The sequence below is a fragment of the Sapajus apella genome, unplaced genomic scaffold, assembly GCF_009761245.1.
Source record: "Sapajus apella isolate SASKATOON/1434 unplaced genomic scaffold, GSC_monkey_1.0 scaffold110, whole genome shotgun sequence".
Lineage (NCBI taxonomy): Eukaryota > Metazoa > Chordata > Mammalia > Primates > Cebidae > Sapajus > Sapajus apella.
Genome location: NW_022437050.1, coordinates 821,125 through 839,352, shown reverse-complemented (window position 1 = coordinate 839,352; position 18,228 = coordinate 821,125). Strand labels below are relative to the sequence as shown.

General features: G+C 40.2%; 1 long non-coding RNA gene and 1 pseudogene across 2 annotated transcripts in view; one reads left to right on the top strand and one right to left on the bottom strand.

Annotated features, from left to right (window-relative positions):
- Positions 1 to 18,228, top strand: part of LOC116537416 — a 36,085-nt gene that overhangs the window by 3,534 nt on the left and 14,323 nt on the right. The window lies entirely within an intron of this gene.
- Positions 2,321 to 2,861, bottom strand: LOC116537412 (annotated as a pseudogene). Its single transcript, XR_004263117.1, has one exon. The product of XR_004263117.1 is annotated as a ubiquitin-40S ribosomal protein S27a pseudogene (transcript).

The window sequence follows — 18,228 nt, the reverse complement described above, 5'->3', positions numbered from 1 at the left end:
GGTATGCTCTAATGGTAATAAACAGGGGACCCTAGCAAGGCCTGTTTGGGTTCTTCTTGGCCTCTTTGTACAGGACTTTTTCCCCACTGGATATGGGGCAAGGCCCTTCTGGAATGAGGTTTATGGCCAGCTTTCAGAGGAGGTAGGTCAGAGAATGACCTCTTTAGGTTTTATGGCTTGCTTTGGGAGAGAGGAGTTCTAGTTTCTATAACCTGCTTTGGGGAAGAGGAATTCTCATACCCATGACATGCTTGGGAGAAAAAAGGGAGGAGAAAGGAGTGTGGAGAAGGTCAGAGGGAACATCTTGCTTCTCAGGTCCTTCCAATCTTTTTTGGTTCAAAGTACTCAGCATGCCAAAGTGCCATACTTTGGAGTATAGTGTTCTGAGCCCTAACAATCTTTAATAGCTATACACGATTATTTTTATTTTTAATGGTAATTTCTATTTGTTTAAGAAATGTAATTTAAAAAAAAATTACATGTAGTCTCACCACCCAGAGGTAACAATGGTTTACGTTTTTTTTTTTATACCTATGTGTACTGATAAAATGTATGTGAAAGAATGGATAGGTATGTCTCAGTGGCTCTCTGGGATTGAATTAGTGCCAATGGTTATTGTTAGATGCATATAGTTGAAAGCCTCAGGAAGCAGAGACTATGTGTTTATTTATTTATTTTTTTTGGTATTCCCCAGGTACATAGTAAGTCTTTGAATTTGATAGATATATATGATCAATGTAAGTTGAATTAACAAATGAATGTGTAAACAGACAAGCCATAAAATGGGTACTTATGTAATGTCATTATTTTAATAACATTTGCTTCTTAAATGCTTTCCTCTATGATGAGAGTAATGACAAAAATATAACACATATTCATTTCCCTTTTCTTTTTGCATCCCGGCTTATTGATTTTTCAGTCCACCATTTAGGAGGATATATTAAAATAAGGAAAACATTTTTATGACAGCTTATTACAAGAAGAAATTTTAAAGTTCTGGTTACTGTTGTAATGTTGGATGGGTGAACTACTATAGTTTTATGTCTCCATAATGTATGAGAAGTATTTTCATTCATCTCTTAAATGCATTCTGCCTTTAGTGTAATAGTCAATTGATTCATGTAGTTTACAAATGCTTTCACAAGAGAATAGTAGAAGTGCATAGCACCATATCTAAATGCCATAATTATTTATCATAAATTGTTATTCTTGGGGAATTCTGGGAGCTTAAAATGAGACGATCATCTATCCTGGTTAGTAGCACACTGATAGGTGTTATGCTGGTGCCATCGAGCAGTAAATCATTTAAATCCAAGTGCTACAATTTTCTGGCTGCCATCTAGTTCACTGAGTAAGCAGCCATACATCCAACCCATGCAACCCCGCAGTAGGGTGCTGTGAACATGTGTGGAAAGCTCATATCTTCAAGGAGGTCCTACCAGGGCCACAGGTCACTAAATTTTCTCCAATAGTGCCCAAGGTGAACCTGTGTTATTGTTCCTCTATCAGCCAGCCCAATATATTTGAAAAGATAATGAGATTTGTTAGGTGGTACAGGTGAGGGAAGAACCTTTGATTTGAGTTGATGGGGGGAATTCAGCTGAGTCATGTTTTAGGGTACAGACTCACCTAAAACAATCTTGAAAGTACCATCTGGGAGCAAGAGGGCAGGGCATGGATGTCCTGTTGAACATGGGCTTCGAGGTTAACAGACCTGGGATGGATATCTAGACCTGTGGCTCCTGTGGGATCTAGGGCTAGAAACTTCACCTCTCTGTGTTAGTTTTCTATTGCTGCATAACCAGTTACCACACACCTGGTGGCTTAAATTATACACATTTATTATCTCACAGCTTCAACAGTCCCTCTGTGCTTATCTGGATTCTCTGTTCAGGGTCTCACAAGCCTGCAATCAAGGTGTTGGCCAGGCTCGTGTCCATCTAAAAGCTTGACTGGGCAAGAATGAAAGTGACATCTCATCACATTTGCCATATTCTCTTAGAGTCAAGTGACAAGTCCCACCTACACTCAGGGGAGGGGATTACACAAATATGTGAACAGCAGAAGGTAGAAACATTGAGGGTTATGGTACAGTCTGTTTGCCACAATCCCTGAACCCATTCTGTAAAGTTGGTATAAAAAAACCTGCTTCAGAGGGTTATTATGTTAATTCAAAACAAGATAACATATATCAAGTGTTTGCATGGTACCTGGCACATAGTGAGCATTCAATAAATGTCACTGATGATGATGATAATCATTGGTGATAACCAATGGGTATCCTGATAAATGCCTATAATCTTCTTTTTTGTTGTTGTTGGTTCATGTCTTTTATTAACTCAGTTACTTGTCTTCTGGTTTGTTGAAGCAGTAAGTCAGACAACATTTGCCACAATAATGTCTGTCAAAGTGGTTTGCCGTAAATACTCCAGCACCACATTCATCAGAAGGGCACTCTTGACGAAGGCGACTAATTTTGCCATTCTCATCCACCTTATAATATTTCAGAACAGCCAGCTTGACCCTCTTTCTCTTGTGCTTATTCTTCTTGGGAGTGGTGTAAGACTTCTTCTTCCTTTTCTTAGCACCACCATGAAGTCTCAACACAAGATGAAGAGTAGACTCCTACTGAATATTGTAGTCAGACAAAGTGCGTCCATCTTCCAGTTGCTTGCCAGCAAAGATCAGTCTTTGCTGATCAGGAGGAATTCCTTCCTTATCCTGGATCTTGGCCTTTACATTTTCTATCGTATCCGAGGGTTCAACCTCGAGGGTGATGGTCTTCCCCGTAAGGGTTTTCACGAAAATCTGCATTTTGGTGGCGGCCCCACCTGATGCGCAGATGGCGGATCGAAAAGTGCCTGTAATCTTCTTAAATCATGAGTGTCCTTCTAAGCACTCACCACAATATGAGGAATTTCAAGTTTTGAACTTGACTCTCTCAAAGGATAATGGTCAACTCAGTTATCTATGGGACATGGAGAGGAGGGTGATGGAATTGATTATCTTAGGCAAGATATAATTCAGGAAAATATCTAACTTGACTTTGAAATAAATATTTTTTCTTTCCCTGATTGTTTTGCACAAGCATATTATTCCACATCACAGAGTTACTCTAATTAATTATCCTAATTTACTTACTCTCTCCCCATTGATTTACTCTTAGTTTGAACCTAATTTTTACTATTGCCAACAATGCTGCAGTGGACATCCTTCTAGATATATTGTTGTGCCCTTTTGTGTTTTTGTAGGAAAAAGTTGTATAGTCATTTATTGACAGCTTATAACAAATCAGACATTGTGTTACGTGCCCGTTGAATAAAACATATATGGTTTCTTCCCTCATGGAGCTCACAGCAATTAAAATTACAAGTGTTAAAAATACGAATTTTAAGTATGGGGTGTGTATTATAGGATGAATAACATACTAGGGAAGAGGGAGAGCTGAGGTCACACCAAGCAAGGATTTGGGGTCACATGAGAAGAGTTAGGCCATCTCTAGAAAAGTAGTGAAATCTTAGGATCTGGAGAATCAGAACTTTGACAACAATGGATCCAAGTTCCTGGGATCTTGGAATTACTTTAAAAAAATTCACATGTACAAATCTCAGATTGTTAATTCAGAAATATGATTTTATTTTTCTATTAGAAAATTTAAGATTCCTTCTTCTGAGTAGCAGAAACTTAATCTTGGTCAACATGAGGTTTCCTGTCTTTTCCCCCATATTGGATCTAAGTACTGGGGTCTTACAATATGCCAAGACATTGAGGATGCGGGATTGAGATGAAGAGGTGCCTGGTCTTTAGTTGTCACCTAATATATTAGTTTGTTTTCATGCTACTGGTAAAGACATAGCCCAGACTGGGCAATTTACAAAAGACAGATTATAGACTTACAGTTCCACATAGCTGAGGAGGCCTCACAATCAGGGTGGAAGGCGAGGAAGAGCAAGTCACATCTTACATGGATGACAGCAGGCAAAGAGGGCATGTTCAGAAACTCCCATTTTAAAAATTTTCAGATCTTGTGAGACCCATTCACTATCAAGAGAACAGCATGGAGAACACCCACCCCATGATTCAATTACCTCCCACTTGGTCCATCCCACAACACGTGGGAATTATGAGAGCTACAATATGAGATGTGGGTGGGGACACAAAACCAAACCATATTATTCTGTCCCTGACCACTCCAAAATCTCATATCTTCGTATTTCTAAACAAATCATGCCTTTCTATCATTCCCCGAAAGTCTCAACTCATTTCAGCATTAACTCAAAAGTTCATAGTCCAAAGCCTCATTCGAGACAAGGCAAGTGTCTTCCACCTGTGAGCCTGTGAGATCAAAAGCAAGTTAGTTACTTCTTAGATACAATGGGGATATAGGCATTGCATAAATACAGCCATTCCAAATAAGAGAAATTAGCCAAAACAAAAGGGCTACAGGCCCCATGCAAGTCCAAAATCCAGCAGGGCAGTCAAATCTCAAAGCTCCACAATGATCTCCTTCGACTCCATGTCTTACATCCAGCTCATGCTGAGGTAGGTTCCCATGGTCTTAGGCAGCTCTGCCCCTGTGACTTTGCAAGGTACTGCCTGTCTCCCAACTCCCTTCACAAGCTGGTGTTGAGTGTCTGCAGATTTTCCAGGTACGCAGTGCAAGATGTCAGTGGATCTACCATTCTGAGGTCTGCAGGATGGTGGCCCTTTTCCCACAGCTTCACTAGGTTGTGCCCCAGTAGGAACTCTATGTGGTGTCTGCCAACCCACATTTCCCTTCACACTGCCCTAGCAGAGGTTCTCTATGAGGACTCCACCTCTCCAGTAAACTTCTGCCTGGGCATCTAGGAATTTCCATACATCTTCTGAAATCTAGATGCAGTTTCCCAAATCCCAATTCTAGACCTCTGTGCACTTGCAGGCTCAGTACCATGTGGAAGCTGCCAAGGTTTGAGGCTTGCACTCTCTGAAGCCACAGCCCAAGCTGAATGTTGGCCCCTTTAAACCATGGCTGGAGTGGTTGGGACACAGGGCACCAAATCATTAGGCTGCACACTGCATGGGGACCCTGGTCCTGGCCCATGAAACCATCTTTTCCTCCTAGGTCTCCCAGCCTGTGATGGGAGAGACTGCTGTGAAGACCTCTGACATACCCTGGAGACATTTTCTTCATTATTTTGGGGATTAACATTTGGTTTCTTGTTACTTATGCAATTTCTGTACCTAGCTGAAATTTCTCCTCAGAAAATGGGTTTTTTTCTTTTCTATTGCATTGTCAGGCTGCAAATTTTCCAAACTTTTATGCTCTGCTTCCCTTATAAAACTGAATGCCTTTAACAGCACCCAAGTCATCTATTGAATGCTTTGATGCTTAGAAATTTTTTCCACCAGGTGTCCTAAATCATCTCTCTCAAGTTCAAAGTTCTACAAATCTATAGGACAGGGGTGAAATGCCACCAGTCTATTTGCTATAATAGAAGAGTCACCTTGACTCCAGTTCCCAACAAGTTTCTCATTTCCATCTGAGACCACCTCAGTCTGGACTCTATTGTCTGTATCACTATCAGCATTTTGGGCAAAGCCGTTCAACAAGTCTCTAGGGAGTTCCAAACTTTCCCACATTTTTCTATCTTCTTCTAAGCCCTCCACACTGTTCCAACCTCTGCCAACTACCCAGTTCCAAAGTTGCTTCCACAGTTTTAGGTATCTTTTCAGCAGCGCCCCACTCCTGATACCAATTTATTGTATTAGTCTGTTTTCACACTGCTGATAATGACATACCTGAGACTGGGCAATTTACAAAAGAAAAAGATTTATTGGACTTACAGTTTCACATGGCTGGGGAGACCTCACAATCATGGCAGAAGGCAAGGAGGAACAAGTTACATCTTGTGTGGATAGCGGCAGTCAAAGAGAGCTGTGCAGAGAAGCTCCCATTTTTAAAACCATCAGATCTCATGAGACCCATTCACTATGAAGAGAACAACATGGGAATGACTCACCCTATGATTCAATCATCTCCCACCAGGTTTCTCTCACAACACATGGGAATTATGGGAGCTACAGGATGAGATGTGGGTGGGGACACAGAGCCAAACCATATTGCTAGTCACGTTGGCATCTGCTAAGATCTCCAAAGTCTGCCTTGGACCTTAGTTACTGGTCCACATAGGTCACTGCTACATCATCTCTTGTTCTAAGTCAGGTTGATGAATGTTCCTTGTTACAGCTATACTTCTGCTGAATGCATAGAATTCCTGTGCTTCCCTCAACCCTAGGACATTCAGTGGACCTAAACCTTGTTCACAGCCACTCTTAGCAGCATAAGGTCACCTTTTTGTCATCACTCTGTGCTTGGTTAAGGGGAAACTTGCAAAACTGCCTAGGTTTCCTCTGTCTAGGCACACCCTGCAGCCGTTTCTTGAGGTCTTGGCACCTCTCTTAGACTCTGCCAGGGAAGAGAGACACACAATTACACTGTTTTGTAATCCCATAAACCTTCATGTGGTTCTCCAGGGGTTCCCTCCTTGGCTCACTTTTCCTCATACATTCTCCTATCCCTCCCCCACCAATTAAATTAAAAGCAAACTTTGATCTAATATATCAGTTTGATCTAACTCATCATGTTAGATCATTGAGAACATGTATGTTCTCAAATTTATTGCCTGGTTTTCAAGATTCAAAATCTGAGAGCAGGGATCATTTCTCAGGGCCCCACTGTCCCCTCCCCCAAACATTGAAATAAAGGAAAATTTTGAGTCCTCTCAAGGGAAATTCCAGGCACTCAGCTAGCTTTGAGAAATAAATGCGCAACCTGAAAAGCAAAAAGATAATAATAATTAAAACAATAGCTACCCAAGTAAGTTAGAGACATAGATATTTGGTTTCCTATAAAAACTAAAATTAACATCTTGACATAATCCCTGAATTATTTTCTGGAAACCTGGACTCCCACCAGATGGAGAAAGTCAACTACTGTCACATAGACTGAACTCTGACTGCTATTCTTAGTGCTAAATCTTTTTCTGAGGGGCCTAGAGAAAGTCATGCCCACAGGCCAAACCTGAACATTCCTCTCTGTTGACTCCAAGTTTTTAGGCAAAGCTTTGCTTCCTTAACCAATTGCAAATAAAAGAATCGCTGAATCTACCTATGACCTATAAGCCCCTGCTTCAACATATCCTGCCTTTTTGAGCCAAATTAATGTAAAACCTCCAAGTATTGATTTACAATTTTGCCTATAACTTCTGCTTTCCTGAAATGTACCCCTGCCTTTAAAATCTCTTGCTCATAAGCCATGGGGAGTTTGGGCCTTAAGCATTATCTGGCCAATTCTTCTTGCTTGGCATCCTACAATAAATGCTTTTCTTTCTCTCATTGAATATCTTTTTAAAAAGATTAATGAATAAATTATTTTGTTTTTGTTAGTGCTGTTTACCTACAGCTGAAGTATCTCACTGCAAATCTTGATGTCAGCATTTGGCTTTGCTGTGCCAATGAGCAGACTCAAGTTTAGTTCAATAACAAATCCAAAAGCCTCTGTTCTCTGCCATTCTCTAAGTTATGTATTCCTTGAGGCAATGAATGACTGAATGGGGGTAGGGATGCAGAGGAGAACCAAGAGGTACAAAAAAAAAACCTACAGAAAATATTTTTAAAAATCTTTTAAAATTATTTACCCACCACAAATAGCACTTTTTATTTATTAGTGATGAGGTTCAACACACATCACCCCAAAATATGACTGTATTGGAGACCAGAATATATCACCACAAAATATGCCTCTTTAGCATAAGGATTATGTTGATCTAATTATTTTAAGAAATAGCAGACCTAGGAGTAGCTCTGAAAATAAGAAAGTTACCCTTTTTTTAAAAAAAAAAAAATTACATTTACAAAGGAAATCTGCAATTGTAAGTGTGTTTTCCTCTCTGTGCCAGGTAGAAAAGAATGACTCCGCATGATTAGACATTCCTATCAGTGGAGAAGGCACTGACTTAAATCTGCATAACAAACCTAATGCTGTTTTATGGTACTTTGCCTGACCATCTTGTCAAAACTGGACTTTCCCCACACTCCTTTTTTTTTGTTTGTTTCAGTAGATGGGATTTAAACCACCTCTTAGAGAATTATTCATTTTCCCTGTGTATCTTCCATGGTATAAATGAGGCATACATGTTAAATAACTTCTGTTTGTTTTTCTGTTGTTAATCTGTCTTTTGTTATAGGAATTTTAGTTGTATCAGCTAAAAATCATGAAAGGTAGGAGGAAAATAATTTTTCTCCCTTACATTAGACATGCAATAAATACATGTGTTTGGGGGCTGGGTGTAGTGGCTTATGCCTATAATTCCAGCACTTTGGGAGGTTGAGGCAGGTAGATCACTTGAGGTCAGGAGATCGAGACCAATGTGACCAACATGGTGAAACTTCATCTCTACTAAAAATACAAAATTAGCCGGGCTTGGTGGCACACACTTGTAATCCCAGCTACTTGGGAAGCTGAGGCAGGAGAATCACTTGAACCTGGGAGGTGGAGGTTGCAGTGAGCCAAGATCATGCCATTGCACTCCAGCCTGGGCAACAAAAGTGAAACTTCATCTCAAAAAAAAAAAAGATGTGTGTTTGATTCTGTTTAACACAACATTTTTAGATGGAGCTCTTTTGATGTTCCTAAGTCAGGCTGTTAAGGACTATTTTCCATGGGAAAAGTTGACTTAAGGATGGCAATCACTGATAAAGCAAAGTTCTGCTTTGCTGTTTTGCAAAACTTTGCTTTATTCTCATTTTTGAGGGGATGCATCCTAAGCCTTAAGGCAAGAATTACTTAAATTTAAAAATTATGCTTAGGTACATAAATATTAGTAGCAGGATCAGCCATAATAGTAAAAAAGTGGAAATAATCCAAATGTCCATCACCTGATAAATAGGTAAATAAAATGTGGCATACCAATGCAAATATTGTTCAGGAATAAAAGAAATGAAGTACTGATACATGTTGCAACCTGTATAAACCTTGAAAATATTATGCTAAGTAAAAGAAGAAAGTCACAAAGGACCACATTATATAATTCAATTTTTATAAAATGTCCAGAATTTTACAAACCCACAGAGATAGAAAGTAGATCTGTGGTTGCCTAGGACCATGCAGAGGAGGAGGAATACTGGGATTGGGAGTTGTGTTAGTCTGCTTTGCATTACTATAAAGGAATATGTAAGGCCGGGTAATTTATAAAGAAAAGAGGTTTATTTGGCTTACAGTTCTGCAGCTGTCCAGGAAGCATGGTGTCAGCATCTGCTCTGCTTCTGGTGAGGCCTCAGGGAGCTTACAATTATGGTGGAAGGCAAACAGGGAGCTGGCATATCATATGGCAAGAGAGGAAGTGAGAGAGAGGAGAGAGCTCCTTTAAACAGTTAGCTGTCATGTAAACTAATAAAGCAAGAACTCACTCATCACCAAGAGAAAGGCTCAAGCAATTCATGACAGTTCCATCCCTGTGACCCAGACAGCTCTTATCAGGCTCCACTTCCAACATTGGGTATCAAATTTCAACATGAGATTTGGAGGGGACAAATATCCAAACCATGTCAGGTGTTGATGGGGAAGGGGTGCTGTGTTTCTATTTGGGTTATTGAAAATATTCTAAAATTTATTGTGGTGATGAGTGCATAACTCTGTGAGTGTATAAAAGCCATTGAATTAGGCACTTTAAAAGGGTCACCTGTATAGTATATGAACTATACCTCATTACAGTTGTTAGAAAAATGTATAGCTTGGTGGTCAAATTGTAGTAGCTAGCGGTGGCTTCAGTTTTCAGAGTCAGAAGAGTAAAGTCAAATATGAGGGTTTGTATATATTGGGTAACTTTTTCATTATTTAAAAGTAAAATTTTTGCTTTTTGTGGATCTTAGGTGGAATGTAATGTAGGGGAGAAAACCTTTCTCTCTACCCTCTTAAGGTTTGATCATTGAATCTGGGAAGTAAATAGTATTCAGATTACCAGGAAGAAAAATTATGTGCATAGGCATGGGAATCTCACAAAATATGAGACTCAAAGAAGGGCTAAATGATTAAAGCTTATATAGCATCCTGAACTACAGAAAGGAATTGGGGCTTAGAGCTTAATTGGGGGTGGGGCATGACACAAATCATGGAAGAGCGAGGGGAGGAAATGCATGGTGAATAAAAGTTGTCTTGTCATGCAGATAAAAATTCAGAGTAATAAAGGTTGTCTTGGAGCAGCCCTCAGAAGAACAGGTGATATAGTTTGTGACAATGTCTGGGCATGGCACTGACTTCAGTCTGGTTCTCCTCCTGTGATACAGTTAATCTTTCCTAATTAATGAGATTCCTGGGGAGGAAACTCATGACAATCGAGTGCCTTTTTGGAAGATCCGATCTTTAGGCAGATGAGGAAAGTTCAGAGAGCCTCCTTCCCTGTGCTTTTGAAACAGGGGTGAGAGACAGCAGGGCAGAAGAATTTCAGAGAGGCCTTGGTTCTCCCTTATTCAAAGCACTCTGCATGAAAGCCCCATACTTTGGGGTATCATTTTCAGAGTCTCAACAATAAACTTACAAATTTGCCTATTAGTATAAACTTGCCTCTTAAGAGTCAGTAGTCAGTATTTTTCTTACTCAGTGAAATTTCAGAATTTACAGAGTGGAAATCACTAAGACTTAAATTTTAAAATTTACTTGTGTAAAGAAAATACATATAGTAAAATCTTTTGAAAGTAAACAGTGAACCTTTCTGAAAAATGATAGGACATTTACAGTTTTTCTTTTTTATTTTGATTTTTTAACTATTGGGAAAAGTTATACATTTGCGGTTTTTATATGATGATCTAGTTAAATCCATTTGATCTCTTCCCCCTGTTCTGCCTTCTCTTACTGTCCAATCCTGTTCTGGTAGAAAGAGTTGACTGCTTATGTACAGGTAGCAGGGTTGCTTTCTGTTCTTCAGAGTCAGTAGTAGTAAAATTCAGTTGCTGGATCAGCCAGGTGTGTTCTGAAGTCTGACCTCTTCAATACAATAACATTTTGCATGATTAAGTCTGTACAATTTGTTCCAAAACATTACAACATTACCCTACAAAGCAGGCTGCAAGCAGGTTGGACAGCTATCCACAGCTTGGTCCTCTAGGTTTGTGGACAAGGATCTGGGACACTGAGGGCTTGTAGAGAGTAGATATGGATTGGATCAAGCACAAATGGCAGCCCTAGAGATGTACACAGGAAAGTAGTAGGCAGCCACACCTTGAGTTTCCTATGACAGCAGCACATCACTGCTAAGGAGCCGAGGCTTGCAGGCCAAGGCACACCAATGCATTTGCAAACCCCAGAGTCACCATTAGAAAGTCATCTCCTCCAACATAGAGAGAGGCTGCCTGTCTCTCACAGTATATGTGCAATGTCAAAAGTAAATCTTTAGATAAGTTACATTTAACAAAATTTAATTGAGCAAAGAATGACCTGTCAATGGGACAGCTCTCAGAACCAGCAGAGGTTCGAAGAACTCTGCTCCACAATATGGGTTGACAGCATTTATGAACAGAAAATGGAAGTGAGGTTCAATGACAGCATGATTGGTTACAGCTAGGTGTTTGTCTTATTTGAGCATGGTCTGATCAGTTGGTAGCCTGTGATTGATTGGAGGTTTGCTGCTATGTTTTACTGCTAAGACTCAGCTATTGGCTACAAAAATATATTAAATTAGCTTTCAGTCAGTTCATACCAAGTTAGGTTTCAGTTCATTACATAGAGACTCAAGGTATGGAGCCAGCTTCAGGTTAAGTTTAGTTTAATTAAACAGTGGAGAGAGGGCAGATATCAATTTCAGAATCATGGCTGATTGGAAAATGTTTTTACCTTCTGGACTTTTTAGATAGGGAGATCTTTTCTTCTCAGATCCTCCAAAAAGCCTCCCTACCTACACCAACAACAACTCCAAGAAATGTCTTTTTATTTTTAAATTTATTTTTATTTAAAATACATGCTCAGAGAATATAGAGAATCTAAAATAAAGAATTTTTAAAAATAACAAACTAAGACATAGTCATTGTTGCTAGTTTGGCATATATTAATGCTGTTTAACAAAAGTAGAAGATGAAGGACAAATATGAGCCATATATTTAATTAAAAATTTTCGTGTAGCCAGGTGCAGCTCTCATGCCCATAATCCCAGCACTTTGGGAGGCCAAGATGGGAGGACTGCTTGAGCCTAGGAGGTCAAGCCCAACCTGGGCAACATAGTGAGACCCCCATCTCTACAAAACAAAAATATTGTACTTACATTAAAGAAGGTTAAAAAGGTGAAATTAATGTTAATAATACTTTAAACTTAATATATATGTAAAATATTATTGATAAAATAACATTTTACATCTATATAATCAATTTTATTATAATCAAAAAAATATTTTATACAATCAAATAATTAAAAATTATTAATGGGATATTTCACATCATTTCATGCTATCTTTGTTTTTTATTATTTTATTTTATTTTAGAGACAGGACTTTATTCCATCATCCAGGCTGGAGTATAGTGGTGTGATCATAACTCATCACAGCTTGGCCCTCTCAGGCTTAAGTGATCCTCCTGCCTCAGCCTCCCTAGTAGCTGGACAAAAGACGTGCACCACCACACTGGGTTAATGGTTTTGTTTTTTGTAGAGACAAGGTCTATGTTGTCCAGCCTCTTTCATACTGTCTTTGAGACCCAGAGTGTATTTTGTATGTACATCACATCTCACCATGTTTCCAATTGAGGTGCTCAATAGCTGTGGCTGGCACGTATTGTACTGACCAGCACAGATGGGTGTGTGTTGTGAATCTTTACCCCAAATTTGGTTCAGATGCTATGCCAAAGGAAGGCACACCCAGGCTTTCTTAGCAGCTTGCCCTGGTATGGGTGTGGAGCACAGAGGTAAGAGGAAGGAGCAAAGCTTAAAAGCTGTCCGCAGTCACACATCAAAATAAAGGCATCAGACTCTCTCTATATATACATTATATTAACATTTATCCCTACCTATCTCTCTATCCATCTATCCATCCATCCCTATATCAGACCTCAAGGAAATATATTCAAAACTACATGTTGAAAAAATTAAGCGGAGAGGAGAAGGTAGTAAAAATGCAAGACTTAGCAAAAGAAGGCTGTGTACGCACAGCAAAAGGGGACCAGTTTGGGAACAGACACACAACAACCCCTCCCATTAGCAAATGCCTTCCAATCATTGTCCCTAAAACAGAACCTTGCACTTGCTGTTCCTTTCCTGAGATGTGCCTCCTGCCCCAAGCCACACAGCTTCTCCCACACTTCTTTCTATTCTCTGTTCAAATCTTACCACACATACCTCTTCTGAGGAATTTTACTTGTTCATGCTATTTAAAGTAGAGGTTTCTCTGCCCCTGTTTTTTTTTTTTTTTTTTTTTGAGACGAAGTCTTACTCTGTCGCCAGGCTGGAGTGCAGTAGCACGGTCTCGGCTCACTACAACCTCTGCCTCCTGGGTTCAAACGATTCTTCTGCCTCAGCCTCCCAAGTAGCTGGGACTACAGGCCTGCACCACCATGCCTGACTAATTTTTGTATTTTTAGTGGAGACAGGATTTCACCATATTGACCAGGCTGGTCTTGAACTCCTGACCTCGTGATCCGCCCGCCTTAGCCTCCTAAAGTGCTGGGATTACAGGAGTGAGCCACTGCTCCCAGCTGCCCCTGTGATTCTTAATGTTTCTGCAAAGCAGCTACCACTTACAGAATTTGTTTGTAGTCTATCTTCCTGAATAAACTGTAAGCTCAAAAGCGGGGATTTCAGGTCTGTTTTGTTCACTACTTTGGCCCCAGAATTTAGAGAAGAGGCTAACACACAGTAGGTTCTCAGTAAAATAGTGTTGAGTGAATGGTTGCTTAGGAGAAGGAAACAGGGAGGGTACTTGAAAAAAAAAAAACAAGAAGGCCACCATTAGTGGGAATAAGTGTTTTATAAAAGACAGGTCGTGGTTTTTCTTCTTTAAGAAAAACAGTTATGTTTTCAAGTGCCAAGAATAACATTAGGCTACTGAGGATTTCTGGACTGCTTTGGGATTTGTTTTAATGAATAGATGGAAATCATATCTATTTAGCATTAATTTTTATGTGTAAATAGGTACACCCAAATTGCATAAAAGCAGTTCTCTTGAATAAATAAAACATCCTCTTCACCCTGCAAAGCATTTAGCACAGTCCTCTCTCAAAAATTCTATTAATGGCAACTAAAATCATAAGGTTTAAATGTAAAATAAAGAAGGCATTTTTCTTTATGCCAACACAGAAGTGAATACCTCAAAACTGCGCAGACCCAAGAGTCAGATACCAAGGGTCCTGTGGAGTCAACATGATGGTCTCTGATAACATCAAAAGTTAGGAATGTTTTACTAAAAAGAATATATGAAGAATAAAGCATTCTTATTTACAGTAGAATTCAAAGTAATAAATGTAGAAAGAAGAATGGAAATAGAAAGTCACCATTAGGTGAAATTATTGTTGCTTGCAAGCAAGTATCATCTAAGTATTACAAAATCTGTTGGTAGAAGTATGAGACGGAGTCTTGCTTTGTTGCCCAGGCTGGAGTGCAGTGGCATGATCTCAGCTCACTGCAACCTCCACTTCCTGGGTTCAAGCGATTCTCTTGCCACAGCCTCCTGAGGAGCTGAGACTACAGGAGCGTGCCACCACACCCGGCTAATTTTTTGTATTTTTAGTAGAGATGGGGTTTCACCGTGTTAGCCAGGATGGTCTCAATCTCCTGACCTCATGATCTGCCCGCCTTGGCCTCCCAAAGTGCTGGGATTATAGGCGTGAGCCACTGCGCCCAGCCAACATAGTCTTAAAGTGTCTCTCCACAAGATACATTAATTCCAAAAGAAAAAATAGTATTACAGGGGAGAACACTGGTGAACAGACACCACCTAAACAAAGTGATCGAAGTTAATTTCACCAGCACTGAGATACATTGATTTCATGCCCCTCCTGATGAGATTCACTGAGAAGGGCACAGTATTGCTGGTGTAGGATGCTTAACAAAAATGTAGAACCCAAATTGAATCATAAAGAAACATGAGACAGATTTCAGTTGAGTGGCATTTTACAGAATAACTGCTCGGAACTCTTCAAATGTGTCAAGGTAATACATGATTAAGGTAGACCGAGGAACCGTCCCAGATTTGAGGTGATTATAGGGCATGAAACTAAATTCAACGTTGGGTCTTAGATTGTATCCTGGGCCAGGAAAAGCACATTGGTGGAAAAACTGGCAAAATTTGAATAAGGTCTATCTATTATTAGGTAGCAGTATAGACCAATGTTAATTTCCTGTTTTGGATAATTATACCATGTTTATGTTAACATTAGAGAAACCTGGGGGATAGTAATATGGGACTTCTGTGAAGTATTTTGGCCATATTTTTCTAAGTCTGAAATGAATTCAGAATGAAAAGTTGGAAAGAAAGTATCTTTAGTTGGTAATCTGATGTGTGCATGGTAATGAACATTAGGAGTCATAACACGAGCTGTTGTTGGTTCGATTGTGTCTTTCTAAAAATCGTATGTTGAAGTTCTAACACCGAGTACCTCAACACATAACCTGTTTTTGGGAACAAGGTTTTTGCAGATGGAATTAAAGATGAAGTCATACAATGGGCCCCTTGACCAATATGACAGGCGTCTTCATCAGAAGGGGAAATTTGGACAGAGATACACACACAGGGAGAACATCATGTGAACATGGGGCAGAGACTGGGTGGTGCAGCAGAAGCCAAGGCACTCAAAGACTGCCAGCAGGCCAGGTGCAGTGGCTCACGCCTGTAATCCCAGCACTTTGGGAGGCTGAGGCGGGTGGATCACGAGGTCAAGAGATCGAGACTGTCCTGGCCAACATGGTAAAACCCCGTCTCTACTAAAAATACAAAAATTAGCTGGGTATGGTGGCATGCCCCTGTAATCCCAGCTACTCAGGAGGCTGAGGCAGGAGAATTGCTTGAACCTGGGAGGTGGAGGTTGCAGTGAGCCGAGATCATGCCACAGCACTCCAGCCTGGCGCCTGGCGACAAAGCGAGACTCTGTCTCAAATAAATAAATAAATAAATAAATAAATAAATAAATAAATAAAGATTGCCAGTAAACCACCAGAGCTAGGGGAGCGGCATGGAGCAGATTCTCCCTCAGAGCCTTCACAGGGAACCAGCCTTCATGATACTTTAATTTCAGACTTCCAGCCTCCAGAGCTGTGAGCCAATACATTGCTGTTGTTTAAGCCCCTCAGTCTTTGGTACTTTGCTCCAGCAGCCCCAGGAAACCAATACTCCTCTATTTAATGTTTACTGCAAACCTACCATATGCATGGACCTATGTTGAACTCTTCACATGCGTTAGCACGTTTCATCTTCACCCCAGCCCTTTGCAGTAGGTGCTATATATGCTCCCAATTTATAGTTGAGAGAATTGATGCACCAAGTGGATAACTTACCCCAGGTCACACAGCTATTGAATGACAGTGTGAGTTAAAACTTTTACAGTCTGATACCAACATATTCCTAACCACTATACAATTGCTTACTTCTCTTGGCTTCCAGTTCCAAAGATTTCTTATGGTATGTGAAATGATTGCCTTTGGCTAATTTCTCTATAGGTTCCAGGGATGGAAAATAGTCAAGTGCAGGTGTAAATGCCAAATCCTGTTTCCTTACTGCTCATTCCTCCACAACCAACCCTAGCCTAGTGAAATCAGATGTCTGCCTGTTTGGAAACAATGAACATCTGACTTGTTGGTTTTCCCAAAAAAGTGCATGCATGATGAGCCCTTAAGGGAGAGGATCTGCATTGAAAGTATAGGGGAGCCAAAGATCACCTCCAACGTTAGCTCTTAAGTGGGCTCTTTGGCTGGATCTAGAAACCAAATTGACACCAGACAGAATAATGAGAACAAAACCATATAATTTTTGATGTTTTATTATACATGTACCTGGGTATTTTCACAAGACAGTGAAGTCCAAAGGAGTGGCTAAGGCAAGATGTTTTTATACTTTTTAGACAAAGAATGATAAATTCAAGAAAAAATGACAGGACAAAGAAAATCTTCTAGGGAGTCACTAGGAGGTACATGGAAGGTGTGAAACTAGTCAAAGACGAGGGTTACTTTGTTAAGTATATTTATTCAGGTTCATTGCAGCCCCCAATTCCCAGTCTCTGGTGATAAGGGCTATTTTCTTGCGCTGGTATGGTGAGCATATCCCTCTCAGAGGAATCTTGATGGCCTGCCGCATGCAGGAAGAGATAGGTCAGCGTGCCCTTTCTGAAACTACAATTTCTTCAAAGTTTTAAATTCAAAATAATATACCAATCCAACATATTTTTGGATGGCATGTTCTTTACTCCTTCAAAAGTAAGCAACTGATTTGTTGTTTTTTTTTTTGAGACAGAGTCTCACACTGTTGCCAGGGCTGGAGTGCAGTGGCACGATCTCGGCTCACTGCAGCCTCTGCCTCCCGGGTTCAATTCTCCTGCCTCAGCCTCCCAAGTAGCTGGGATTACAGGCACATACCACTAAGCCAGGCTTGTTCTGTATTTTTAGTAGAGATGGGGGTTTTGTCTTGTTGGCCAATCTGCTCTTGAACTCCTGATCTCTAGTGATCTGCCTGCCTCGGCCTCCCAAAGTGCTGGGATTACAGGCATGAGCTACCATGCCCAGCCAGAGCAACTAATTTAAGTGAACATTTGGGATTAAACTAGGGCATCTATGTCATGAGGGACTGCATTCTGGAACAGTGGAACTACTTCATGAAAGGAGAGAGCAGACCTTTCTTCTATTTTATAGCAAATAGTCTAACAGAGAAATACCCACAGGGTTTCATTTGTTTGCCTTCTTGGGTCATTCCTTCATTTTTAACCTTATATTGAGCTTCTCTGGGCTTCTTGGCACCAGGCTCAGCCAACTGTTTTGAAGAAAACAGTCCCAGTTTTTAGTTAGCCTTACATTCAGGCTTCGCCCTGAGGCAAAAAGTGGGAGGTGAAAGTTTTTGAAGGAAAAAGTCTCATGACCCAATTCTTAAAACCTCTCCTCATAGGCATTGTCTTCTGAGTGATAGAAGCATCATTTTCTCATATATGCTGGTGATCCCCAGCTCCTCATCTCCAGACCAAATCTCACTTATAGGCTCTGGACCCATACATTCAAGTCTTAATGGCTA